General features: G+C 32.9%; 1 protein-coding gene across 1 annotated transcript in view; it reads left to right on the top strand.

Annotated features, from left to right (window-relative positions):
- The window catches only part of LOC145285016 (sclerostin domain-containing protein 1-like), a 215,776-nt gene that overhangs the window by 123,041 nt on the left and 80,099 nt on the right, over positions 1-12,636 (top strand). The gene's annotated exons all lie outside the window — the stretch shown is intronic.

The following is a 12,636-nucleotide window of genomic DNA, read 5'->3' as shown; positions in this document are numbered from 1 at the left end:
ATATTTATCAACAAGGTTTTTACAAGCATCAACACTGATTTCTGACCATTCTTCAATGCAGTAGTACTCCAAATCCCTCAAATTTCGAGGTTTCCGCTTTTTAACCTCAGTTTTCAATATGTGCCAGAGGTTTTCGATAGGGTTCAGGTCGGGACTCTGGCTAGGCCATTCCAAAACATTAATTTGATTATCCTCAAACCATTTCTTGACTATTTTGGCAGTATGTTTTGGATCATAATCCTGTTGAAGGACCCAGTTTGGTCCTAAATAGAGCTTCGCCGCATCCTGTCTAATGTTTTTCTGGAGTATCTCCAAATATTGCTCCTTCTACATGGTTCCATCTATCTTGATCAAACTACCTGGACCACTAGCCGAAAAGGAGCCCCAAAACATTAGGCTACCACCACCATGTTTCACCGTGGGTATGGTGTTCTTTGGGTTGTAAGCTTCTCCTTTCTTCCTCCAAACGTAAGAAGCATCCATATGGCCAAACAATTCAATTTTTGTTTCGTCAGTCCACAAAATACTTGAGAAAACGGACTCTGGAGAATTCACATGGGCCCTAGCAAACTTTAGACGTTCTGCAAGGTGTTTTCCGGTGTGCAGTGGAGTCCTTCGTGGTCTTCTTCCTTTCAGACCATTTTCATGCAGAGTCCTTTGCAATGTTTGCCTTGATATTTTTATGCCAGAAGACTCCAGATTTTCTTAAATGTCCTTAGTAGTGGTGTTTGGATTTGCATTAACACTTCTTACAATGTTCCTGGTGGCTCTAGCAGACAGTTTCCTTTTCCTTCCTCTACAAATCAAGTTGTTTGTTGTGTGGTGGCTCTGGAATTTTTTGATGATGCTCTGTACTGTTGCTGTAGGGACCTCAAATTTCTTGGAAATTGACTTGTAACCTAAACCATCCTTATGTAAATTCACAATTTTAGTCCTAAGATCATTACTAAGCTCTTTTTTCTTCCCAATTCTAATAATTTTTATTCTTTTATTGGTTTTCAGTTGATATCATTTTAATTTCTGAAAAATGCAAAAAACGAAATGAAATTAATCAAAGGTTGTATAAAAGCATTCAAAATAAGAATCAAACAAGAAACAAACAGTCAGAAACTCGATTAATACTGAAAAAATAAGGGGGTATGATTATTTTTGAACATTGCAGATTTTATAAATAGCTGTATATTTCTTTTATTACAAGTATCCCGAGATTCTAAAATGACGAAAATGATCAGAAGAGGTTTATTAAGAATATGTATCAATATGGACGTAAACAATAAATTCTTACAAAGTTACACCTAATAAACTCAATTTTCAAGAGGGGGTATGAATAATATCGGGCACAAGTGTATATATATATATATATATATATATATATATATATATATATATATATATATATATATATACCTTGCTAATGGAGTCAGACATGGCTTCGTGGCCAGGTTCGAATCTCCTGACTAGTAATAATTGTGTAATCCTGTACTGATGATTCCCGAAAGGATGAAACACTAGTGTTCGTAGGTATTAAAAATTATTATTGTAATAATAATAATAATAATAATAATACACACACACACACATACATATATATATATATATATATATATATATATATATATATATATATATACATATATAGTAAGTTATAAATATATATGGCGTTTAAGCTACACTAAATATTCCGCGTTTCATCCACTCTAGGATTCTTCAGGTTTATGAATCCTAGAGTGGATGAAACGCGGAATATTCTAGTGTAGCTTAAACGTCATATATATTTATAACTTACTAACTAGCTCTACCTACGTATTGAGCACTGTTGACATAAATACTTGAAGTTTACGCATAAATTTATACCTTCGTATATTAATTTTATGTGAGTAAATGAAATAGTTATATATATATATATATATATATATATATATATATATATATATATATATATATATATATATATATATATGGAATTCAAAGGAAAATTATAAAATCAGTTTAAGAGGAGCTCAACACCTTTTTCTGTAGACATAGCCCGTGAATCTCATTTGTCTTTTTTCGTACGATTCCATTTAGAGAGCTTTCTATGATTGCCATTTCTAATAACTCCCGATTTTTTTATGTGATGTTTAGGATATCTCCAAAATTCTCCTCAGAAACCAAGTTTCAGTTGCCTCTTGTCTTTTCCTCGTGATGTGTGTGATTATATAGCACTCGCAACCGTATAATAGAACAGACCATTCATACGTTTAGATTATTCTGAATTTGGTGTGTAGTGAAATGTTTCTGTTAATCATAGTTTATAAAAATCTCTTGAAGTTAACTTTGGATGCGACTTTGTATTCTGTCGTGCACTTTTCATCAGATATGATCCATTCCGCATTTTATCCCCGTAGATTAATGATACCCTGTGGAAATGGAACGCGGACGATTCTGTGTAGCTTAATTGCCATATATTGAATATATATATATATATATATATATATATATATATATACTAGCTGAGCTTGTGTACCGGCGTTGTCCCGTGGAATTATGCCACAATGTCAGAACAGATTCGTTAAAGGAAAAAAAAAATGAATCCCTGAAAACAAATTAAACTATTGTTGTTAATGAAATCCACTATCGGATATGGAAATAGGCAAAATAAAATCATCTGGCTTTCACTGACAGATATTGTCTGGTCGTAATAACTATCGGAACTCACTGCCTGTCATTGTTAGTACTGGCGGTGACTGACGCTTAGTATAGATTTGGGGCGATTACTTGAAGGTAGTGGCGTTTATTGGTAGTTATTGGCTGCTTTTCAATTAGTAATCACTGGTGGGCACGATCAGTGTCGGCTTTCATTGGACTGCTCCGTCTTCAACTGTCGACATTGTTGGGCATCCACTCGTTGTCACTGGATGCCCGGGAGAGGCATTCTATGGTCACTGGCAGTTTGCGCTGTTTGAGGCTTGTTACTTGCATTTATTGGTGAGAACTGGCTGTTTTTGACAACTGTCACTGTGATTCTTGGCCTTCACTGTGGCGTTTTGAGACGGTCACTTGCATTTACTGACGTTCACTGGCTCCCTTTAAAACTATCGGTCATTGTAGGTCATTGCAAATTATAATCTGTGTCGTTTCCCATTAAAAAGGAAATCGCTTGTCTTCAATTGTCGGGCACTGTCATCCAGTGGCGAACACTGATTATCAGTGGTGGTTAGTATTGTTTTAAGGTGATTAATTGCATTTACTGATGGACACTGGTTACCTTTATAACTGTCACTGTCTTTTCCGGCATTCACTGTCGGTCACTAGCAACCATGACCAGTATTGACCTTCATTGAACTGTTCAGAAATAAACTTGCCTGTATTTAATGGTGAGCACTGGTGATTATTGATGTTTGGGGGCGGATATTGGCGTTTACTAGCGGCCACATCCATGGCAGCCATTGCTCTTTTAAAGTGGTTACTGTCACTTCCTAGCAAAGGTGGGCACTGGCAGACACTACTGTTTGGAGTCGTTTACTGATGTTTTGAGGCAGTTACTTGCGAGTATTAGCGTTTACCCCCGGTGACTTGTGGGCACTGGCTGCCTTAACAACTGTCGGTTACTGGCCGCAACCTTCGGTCAAAGGCGGACATGAACAATGCCGTGTTTTGTTTCAAGCCGGAGTAAAAAATGGCGCACCTTATTCTCCGTTCTACGTAATCCTGATTCGCTGAATCGGTGTAGATATGTTTTTGTATTTATGCAAAATATGAACCGTACTTTTTTTAGATATGGTGTTCAAGTTAAATGTAAGTTTATACAGTATTGTTTGTGTATTAAAATGTTAGATTGAAGTGCATAGTAGTTACTAAAAGCTCTCACCTCGCCAGTTAAGAATGGGTTTCTAAATAATAACGTTATTATTTTAGCACGGTCTGCATTATGCATAAACACCCATGTGTTAACTTATAAGCGCATGTTTAAGAAAATATGTAATGTGAACATCATATGAAATAATTTTGGTAACCGAAATAGCATGTTTATTTTTTGCAATGCTTTAAGAGTAAAAATATCGTGAGAATGAAAAATGAAAGCATCCGACTACCACCCATCCCATAATGTAATAACCTTAATTGTCGCATTTATGTTTTTATATTTTGATAAGTTTGCGTAAAATTTCGAACTACTGATGACCATGACGGCGACAAAGACGACAATGACTGCGAAGACTACAATGACTATAATACAAAAAGATGGAAAAGAATTTGAGGGGAATGTCAGTTTTGATATTCGATTCCTTTATCGGGGCAGAAGCAAGCGTATAAAGATAAATATTAGTGTGCGATGTTCGTTAGAGGCAAATTATTGTTTTTATTAACGCTATTCTGTTTAGTTCTCGAGAGGCTTTTTTACCTGTCCGAAATTCCTTTAATCCGAAACTCCTTTATCCGAAATTCCTTTAATACGATATTCCTTTAATTTGATAAACGTATGTAAACAGCCAATCAAATGGATCAGAACGTGATTATAAATCAGAAGGGATAGGTCTGTATTTATGCAGGTTAGTCGAAATAACGAATGTTAGATGTAGGAAATATGAAATTTAACACGGAAGGCTTGGAGAAGGAAAGCGGAAAATAATGAAAGAGTATGTACCTTGCCACAACCTGCAAATATGACTTGTTTGAGAAAATATTATAGAAATTTATGCTAATCAATAAAATCGACTGATAATATCCGCAAAGCCTACATCAGGTATTGATAGGAAGTGTGACAATATTGTATTTATAAATGGCGTCTGTGTTTGTATTGCTATAATGTGTTATTTTAGATGGGACACATCGTCTTCATATATATATATATATATATATATATATATATATATATATATATATATATATGAGCAAACAGTTAATAAAACATGTTAAAAACACTTTGGAATGAGTTAAAACATATTTAATCTGAAAAGGAAACACTAGATAAATGGATAGTCCTTAATCCGCGGAGTTTCGAAGAAATACTTTCCTTCTCATCAGAGGGTAGGAATTAGCAAAATGCGGGATCGGATTTTGCATGCAGAAGTATTTGATGAAACAACAAGTAAGTCAAAGATCTTACTTGAAAACAAAAAAAGTGAAGCAGGGGAAATATGGTGAAAAAAAAGGTGATTACACATGAATGGATAGTCTGGTGGAAGATAAAAAATCCAGTGACGGTAAAATCCAAATGTAAAACTTCAAGAAAGTTAAAAGAATTTCCATTTGTACAAGTAAAATCTGCATGCAAAATCCGCATGCAAAATCCGATCCCGCATTTTAACTCATTTCTAAGTGATTTTTAACATATTTTATTAACTGTTTGCTCATATTAAAAGCTCTATTTCCTATTTGATTTTATCGAGCTTTTACATCTAGCTGAGATAATTTTATAAATATTAATTCTTTAATATTTATAATATATTTTAATTTTACCATCTTGGATCATTTTGGTAAGTTTAATTGTAATTTTTATTTTATATATATATATATATATATATATATATATATATATTAGCAACTCAAACTAGATTTGCTAAGGCCATATGTACTTTTCATAAATTTATGTATATATACATATATATATGTATATATATACATATATATGTATATATACATATATATATATGTATATACATATATATATATGTATATATACATATATATATGTATATATACATATATATATGTATATATACATATATATGTATATATATGTATATATACATATATATATGTATATATTATATACATATATATATATATATATATATATATATATATATATATATATATATTACAAGTTTGATTCATGTTTAGGTAAACTACATTTAAATTTCAAGCGTTTAGGCCCAAAATTGGCGGAGGAGTTTTGTAGATTCTGCAAAGGTCAACTCTTTTAACTTTGATCTCTTGTCAGACAAATTTTCGCCCCAAAAACTGATTAAAGAGCTTGCTGCATGTTTAAATACCTTTTTCAAATTGGCTGAGAGGTTAGTTTTTTAAAACTTTGACCCCAATTTTTAAACGTGAAATCTTTGACTTCTGACCCCTTGACAGCCAAATTTCTGGACGAAAACCGATTAAAAAGATTTTCGTAAATCTCAATACCTCATATGTCAAATCCAGTCTGTAGACTGAAAATTGACAGAGTAATTTGGTAGGGAAATGTACACACACAGACAATTTCACTATTAATATATATATATATATATATATATATATATTTGTGGAAATATTATTGCTCACTTATATTTCCTTTTCATATATATTAATCCTTATTTAAGAAGCTCAATATGATTACAGAGCATATAATGAATGATTAGAAGTTCAAAATGACATAATGTAAGCAAATAATAAGGTAATTGCAGCTTCACTTCCAATTTTGGAATTTTTAATCATGCCCAAACGCATTTTATTAATAATTGCTAATTTATTAATAGTTGCTATTAATTCTGGTGAGGTAAGTGCAAAATACATTCGTTCATTGATATAATAATTAAGATACTGTCAAGAAGTGTAAATGTCAACTAAATTAAAAGAATCACTTGTAAGATGGCCAACATTTAATATAGCCTTTTGTCACTTATTCATTATATATATATATATATATATATATATATATATATATATATATATATATATATATATATATATATATAAAAGCAGGCTCCTTCAGTCTTGGACAGACGATGGATAGCCACGAAGTGTTGCTTGCGCGTCAAAATTTTGTGCGCAATCTCCAACCACACCTCTACTGAGACGACATCGTTAAATACGAAGGGCGTGCAATAAGTAATGTCCCTGACCCACTTCCAGTTGTCTGATCTAGCTGTAATTTTGCATGTGCAATGATTTATATCTCTACGGGTTATGTGGCAAATGACAGCTCTGAACTAATTGTGGTTTCTGTTTTACAGGTGTTTTAACTGAGTCAAGTGTGAAATGGAGCCTGTTGAATGTTGAGCAGTGATCCGGTTTGTGTATTTGAAAGGATGCACACCACAGGAGACTTTTGATGAAATGAAAGAAACTTATGATCATAATGCCCCATCATATTACCTTGTAAAACGCTGGCATCGTGAATTCAAACATAGCCGGAAATCTGTGGAAACAGGTCCCAGACCGGGTCGCCCCCTTCTGCCATTGATGAGGCATCTGTCCATCAAGTTGAGGCGACCATTTTGGAAGATCGGCGCATTACTATTCGCCAAATAACCCAAGATGTCAAGATTAGTACAGGGTCTGTGGAAACTATCATCCATGACCATTTGCATATGCATACGGTGTCTGCCAGATGGATTCCCAGGTTGTTCCCACCATTCCAGAAGCAAGACCGCGTCGAGTGCTCGAGGATGAATTTGGAGATGTGCCAAGACGATGAGTTAAAGTTTTTCAAAAGACTAATTAGACAGGATGAAACCTGGGTCCATCACTATGATCCAGAGACCTTGACAAAAAAGGAAGGGTGCAACTCTCCTCTGGCAAGGTCATGCTCACAGTCTTCTGGGACCAGGACGGAGTAGTGATGACAGATTTCCTGGCAATGTATACCACAATTACAGGAGCCTATTATGCTTCACTTTTGAAGAAATTAAGGGAAGCTATCAAAATCAAGAGGCGGGGCAAGATCAGCAAAGGTACCCTCCTCCTGCATGACAACGCCCCGGCTCACAACTCGCATGTCGCCAGATCAGAAGCACGGGCGTGTGGTTATGAAGTCAAGTCGTGGTTGGAGGATCAACATGGGGTGTTCTACAAAAGCGGTCTCCAGAGCTGCATCAAACGATGGGAGAAATGCATAACTCTTGGTGGTTCCTATGTAGAGAAAGACTAATAACTGTGCCAATTTTTGTTGCTCTACTGCTATGGGAATTTTGTCAGAGGCATTAGGACGACTGGAAATAGATGCCGAGATAAGCGGAGAGCACATACAGCGCCTAATATTCCCAAATGGTCACCCATTTGATACTAGCCAGGCTCAACGTTACTTAACTTCGGTGATCTGACGAGAACCGATGTGTCAACTCGATTATGCCGTATATATATATTCATTGAGGGAGAGACGGAATTTACTCACCATTAAAAAAGCCGACATTGTCTCTCACTCTGCCCTCTTCAGTAGTTTTATTATTATTATTATTATTATTATTATTATTCATAACTAATAATTACATTATTTTTACCGTTTAACAATTTCATTTCCACACCATTATTCATATTGAAATCAATTGCGTCTCATTTTTGCCGTTTGAACTAAACGCTTTTACGTTGCAACATTAAAAAAATATATTAAAAACACAATCTTCTTCTTCCACAAAAGGCTAAAATGATTCACGTGAATTTCTTCGAACATGATTGCTTGGAATGAACGCTGTCCACGCTACAAATCTCCAGTTCTTTCAACGATTTTCTTTTTCTTCTTCATTTCTATACTTTTTTTGTGAGCAAGAGGGGAGGCCCGCTTGAAATATAAAAAATGATAATAAAAATATTAACTACAAAAAGTAACATCTTTTTTATGCTTCGAAAAACCCTCATAACCTTTAAATCACTATCCTAGAAGCATACGTGGATTCTTAACATTATATATATATATATATATATATATATATATATATATATATATGTATATATATATATGTATATATATGTATATATATATGTATATATATGTATATATATGTGTATATATATGTATATATATGTATATATATATGTATATATGTATATATATATGTATATATATATGTATATATATGTATATATATATGTATATATATATGTATATATATATGTATATATATGCATATATATGTATATATGTATATATATATATCTATGTATATATATATATATATCTATGTATATATATATATATATATCCTATGAGTATAAGGCGTTTCCAGGGACCATTCTTACTTTCTATTTTGTATCGTTTTTATAATGTGTAATTTAACTACGATTTGACAACTTAAATTCCATTATTGAAGAAAACTGACATGAAATTATGATTACATTTTAGTAAAATTTTACATTTTATAAAATTAGTCGAAGAGAATTGGTCTGCAGACTTTCAAGATTTTAATACGTGATTATTTGCTTAGAATTTCGAAGTCACTTTATGCTCGGCGGTTTAAATTTTTCCAGTTTCTTCCGAATTGCGAACTATAACGAAGTAATGTATTCCTGTTTATATTTAATTATGAGCAAGGTCCGTTTCTCGGCATTGCGCGGCATTGCCCGGTATGTCCCAGGAAGAGATATAGAGAATTCTAATTTAAAAAATTGTTATTTTTTTTAATTGATAAAAAATGTTTTTCTTATGTAAAAATGTTATTCTTTGTGTTTACACGGACGTGTGCACACCCATGAAATATGATATATTGTTTGTATTTATATGTAGATTAGAAATTACAACATTTTATATTATATTATGAGCGTTATTTCAGTGCAGTGTCAAACATGCATTTCCTATTTTAGTCTCGTAAATTAGTAAAACTGTATTTTTTATTTTATGAATTAAGAATTCGACCCCCATTCTCATAAAATTAATCTAAAAATCTTCAAAGAATAGACTTATGGATATTACAAATAGTTAAAAATGAAACGGACTAAGGATATTTTCTTTTTAAAAATGAAAATTCCTCCCCACAAAAAGTTAAATATTTATGAAGAATTATTAGAAACTATTAGTTCTGTGAATAAGAAATCTTCTAGAATGTGTTAGTTCTTTAAGAAATGAGCGTAGATATTTATGCAGACGACACCGCCATCTATAGCACACTTCCAATGCCGAACATGGCGATGATCTCCTTGATTCTCTCTCCTCTGATTTTGAGAACGTGGTGTTAATTTTAATGAATCGAAAACCAAGCTTCTCTCTTTACACCATCAACGCTCTGAGCCTCATCTGGTACTTATTGTAATGAGTTGCTCTTGCCTTGAAGTCACTCCATGTTTAGACAAGCTTCTTGGCCTAACCTTCACTCCTGATCTGAAATGGAACACATACATCAAATCTGTTGACACTTTTGCCAGAAAAATGGTTAGCTCACTTTACCGCTCCAACAGATACTTCACTGCTGATGCAATTCGCTACCTGTATAAGAGCCAAGAACGTTCTAGGATGGAATACTGTTGCCACATCTGGGCAGGAGCTACTCGGAGTAACTATCCTGCCCTAACTGAGTTCAAAACCGACTTTATAACCTAGTAGGTGATGCCCGTTTCTTTTCCCGGCAACCTCTTTCCAACAGAAGATACGTTGTAAGCCTGTCTCTTCTCTATCGCCATTTTCACGGCAAGTGTTCGACTGAGCACCAATCTATAGCCCCCCCCTCGCCAAACTTTCACAAAAAATACTTGTCTATTTGAAACCACTATTAATAATTACCTCCACTCTTTATCTGTGTCTAAACCTTAACGTGGATTCCACGAATAAAGCTTCTTTCATAGAACTGTCCACCTGTGGAATACTGTTCTGCTTTCCAACTGATTACAATATTATCTTCACGTCCGACGTAAACATGTTCTTATTGAAATTTCCACCACAAACGATTACCATTCTATTGTCCCAATAAATACAATACACACATTAACCCTTATCTCCAATGGTTTCTGGATTTTCATAATGGCTGACCCTTTTGTAAAAACACAAAACAAAACAAAACAAAAACAAAAAAAAACTACTTGTTTTCTGATTGCATGTACGTGTGAACTGGAAGCATTTAATATAATTTGCACGTTATTTCAATGCGGTGGTCCCAAAAATGTAATGTTTGTTATAGTTTCGTCAGTTATTGAAATTTAATATTTTTAAATGGTCTGTAGGTTAAAAATTAAGAACATTTTAACCTCAAGAAAGAAATGTGAAAAATTGTACGATATGAACTACTAGCAGGGAGACACGACGTCGTCCGGGATTGAATGATGATCAACGAATATTTCGCACTCCTATATTTTTATTTTCATCGAAATCCGTGAAATCGCCCGGGAGGAAGCTTCACATGCTCCATGCAGTAACTTAGTCCAAAACACGTTATTCTACATTGCACTCTAGAGAACCTACTGTTTCTTTTATAAAATTATTTTATATAAACTTATTTCCAGTTAACGAAAAAAAAACATTAAGAAATTTACGTGCGGGTTTGAATATACAGACCACGTTATACAAAAAGAAAAATAAAACAGACAAACAAACAAACAAACAAAAAAAAAACACGTACATTTTCAAGTCTTATTAGATTCTTTGCAGCTAATGAAAAAAGAAAATTAAGAAATTTCCGTGCGGAGTTTGAACTTACAAACCACGTCATGCAAAAAAAAAACAAAAAAAAAAAACAAACAAAAAAAAACAACAAAAAACAAACAAACAAACACGTTATCAACTTACCCACAGTAGAATTTTCACGATCCGTTGTTCTATCATTGTTGCTAAGCGGTGACAAAAAATGGCTTTACCGATGATAGATAAATTTAACTAACGGTTTCGATTATCAATTATCGGTAATTATTGGGGGTATTCTGAGACAAACTTAACTAAGATGACTCCCGGACTTATAGACTAAAGTTCTGTAAATTTTGAAGAAAGTCTGTTTAGCCGTTTCCGAGTCTATAAGGAACGAACTCACACACAAAGTTGCATTTATATAACTGTAGAGATTACTTTTCACCATGACTGATGAGAAATGTAACTGTAATTCCCTACTTTCAAAGAAAAAAAAAGTACGGAATAAGTATTTCAAAATAGTAAAACTATTCGTTTTTCCTCGTAATTACTATTTTCTTGATGTACAATCTCTTCTAAACTGCGGTAATTATAAATTTGTTGAAATTTATTGACCCTTATTGTAAGATCATTAAAAAATATGAATCATAATTAATGTTTCTGGAATCTATTTGCAACACATTGAAATAAATTACAGGAAGCATTACCATGGTTTTATTTTTGGCTGCAATATGGTTAATAATGTTCGAAGGTTGTAAAACGTAAACGATAGGAAAACAAAAAAGGAAATTTTAGTTTATTTTATCAATATATAGATTTAAAAAATAACAACTCATTTGTTTACGACGAAATTGAATTGCATCGTTGTTAATTTAAATTTGAATTTAAATTATTTTTATGAATAATATTTTTAAAGATTTGTTTTATTTTCTGTTATTACATTTTTTTTTCAACTAACCGATTAAAAGTAAATAACAAAATAATACTTTGTAGGTCATGCAAAGGCAAGGAACACACTCAAGGACACGAGAAGTAATCACATAAAATTTATGAATATAGAAATATATTATAGTGTTCAATATTTGCTTTATTTAAAGGTTATGCTTAATTTTATGCTTTAAACAATACAATGAAATAATAATATTTCAATATTAATCGTCAGCGAATATTTGTATTTAACTTTCTTTATATTTAAAGATAATAAAACTTACCGGGTAATCCTTTTTATGATTAAAGGCTAACGACATCACATGAATAGAAGGCTCGTATCCTATACGCAACTGACCAACTAGTAGATGGTTTGCAACTAATAAAGAAAACCGGTTTTCATCAAACGGAAATGGAATCATATCGTCTTTTCCAGGGTGATAATTTTATTGTTCCATCCTGTAGAAATGTTCCTT

Source organism: Euprymna scolopes, chromosome 9, assembly GCF_053919585.1.
Source record: "Euprymna scolopes isolate OS-2025 chromosome 9, ASM5391958v1, whole genome shotgun sequence".
In the NCBI taxonomy this organism is placed as follows: domain Eukaryota; kingdom Metazoa; phylum Mollusca; class Cephalopoda; order Sepiida; family Sepiolidae; genus Euprymna; species Euprymna scolopes.
This window is presented reverse-complemented; position numbering and strand designations above follow the sequence as displayed.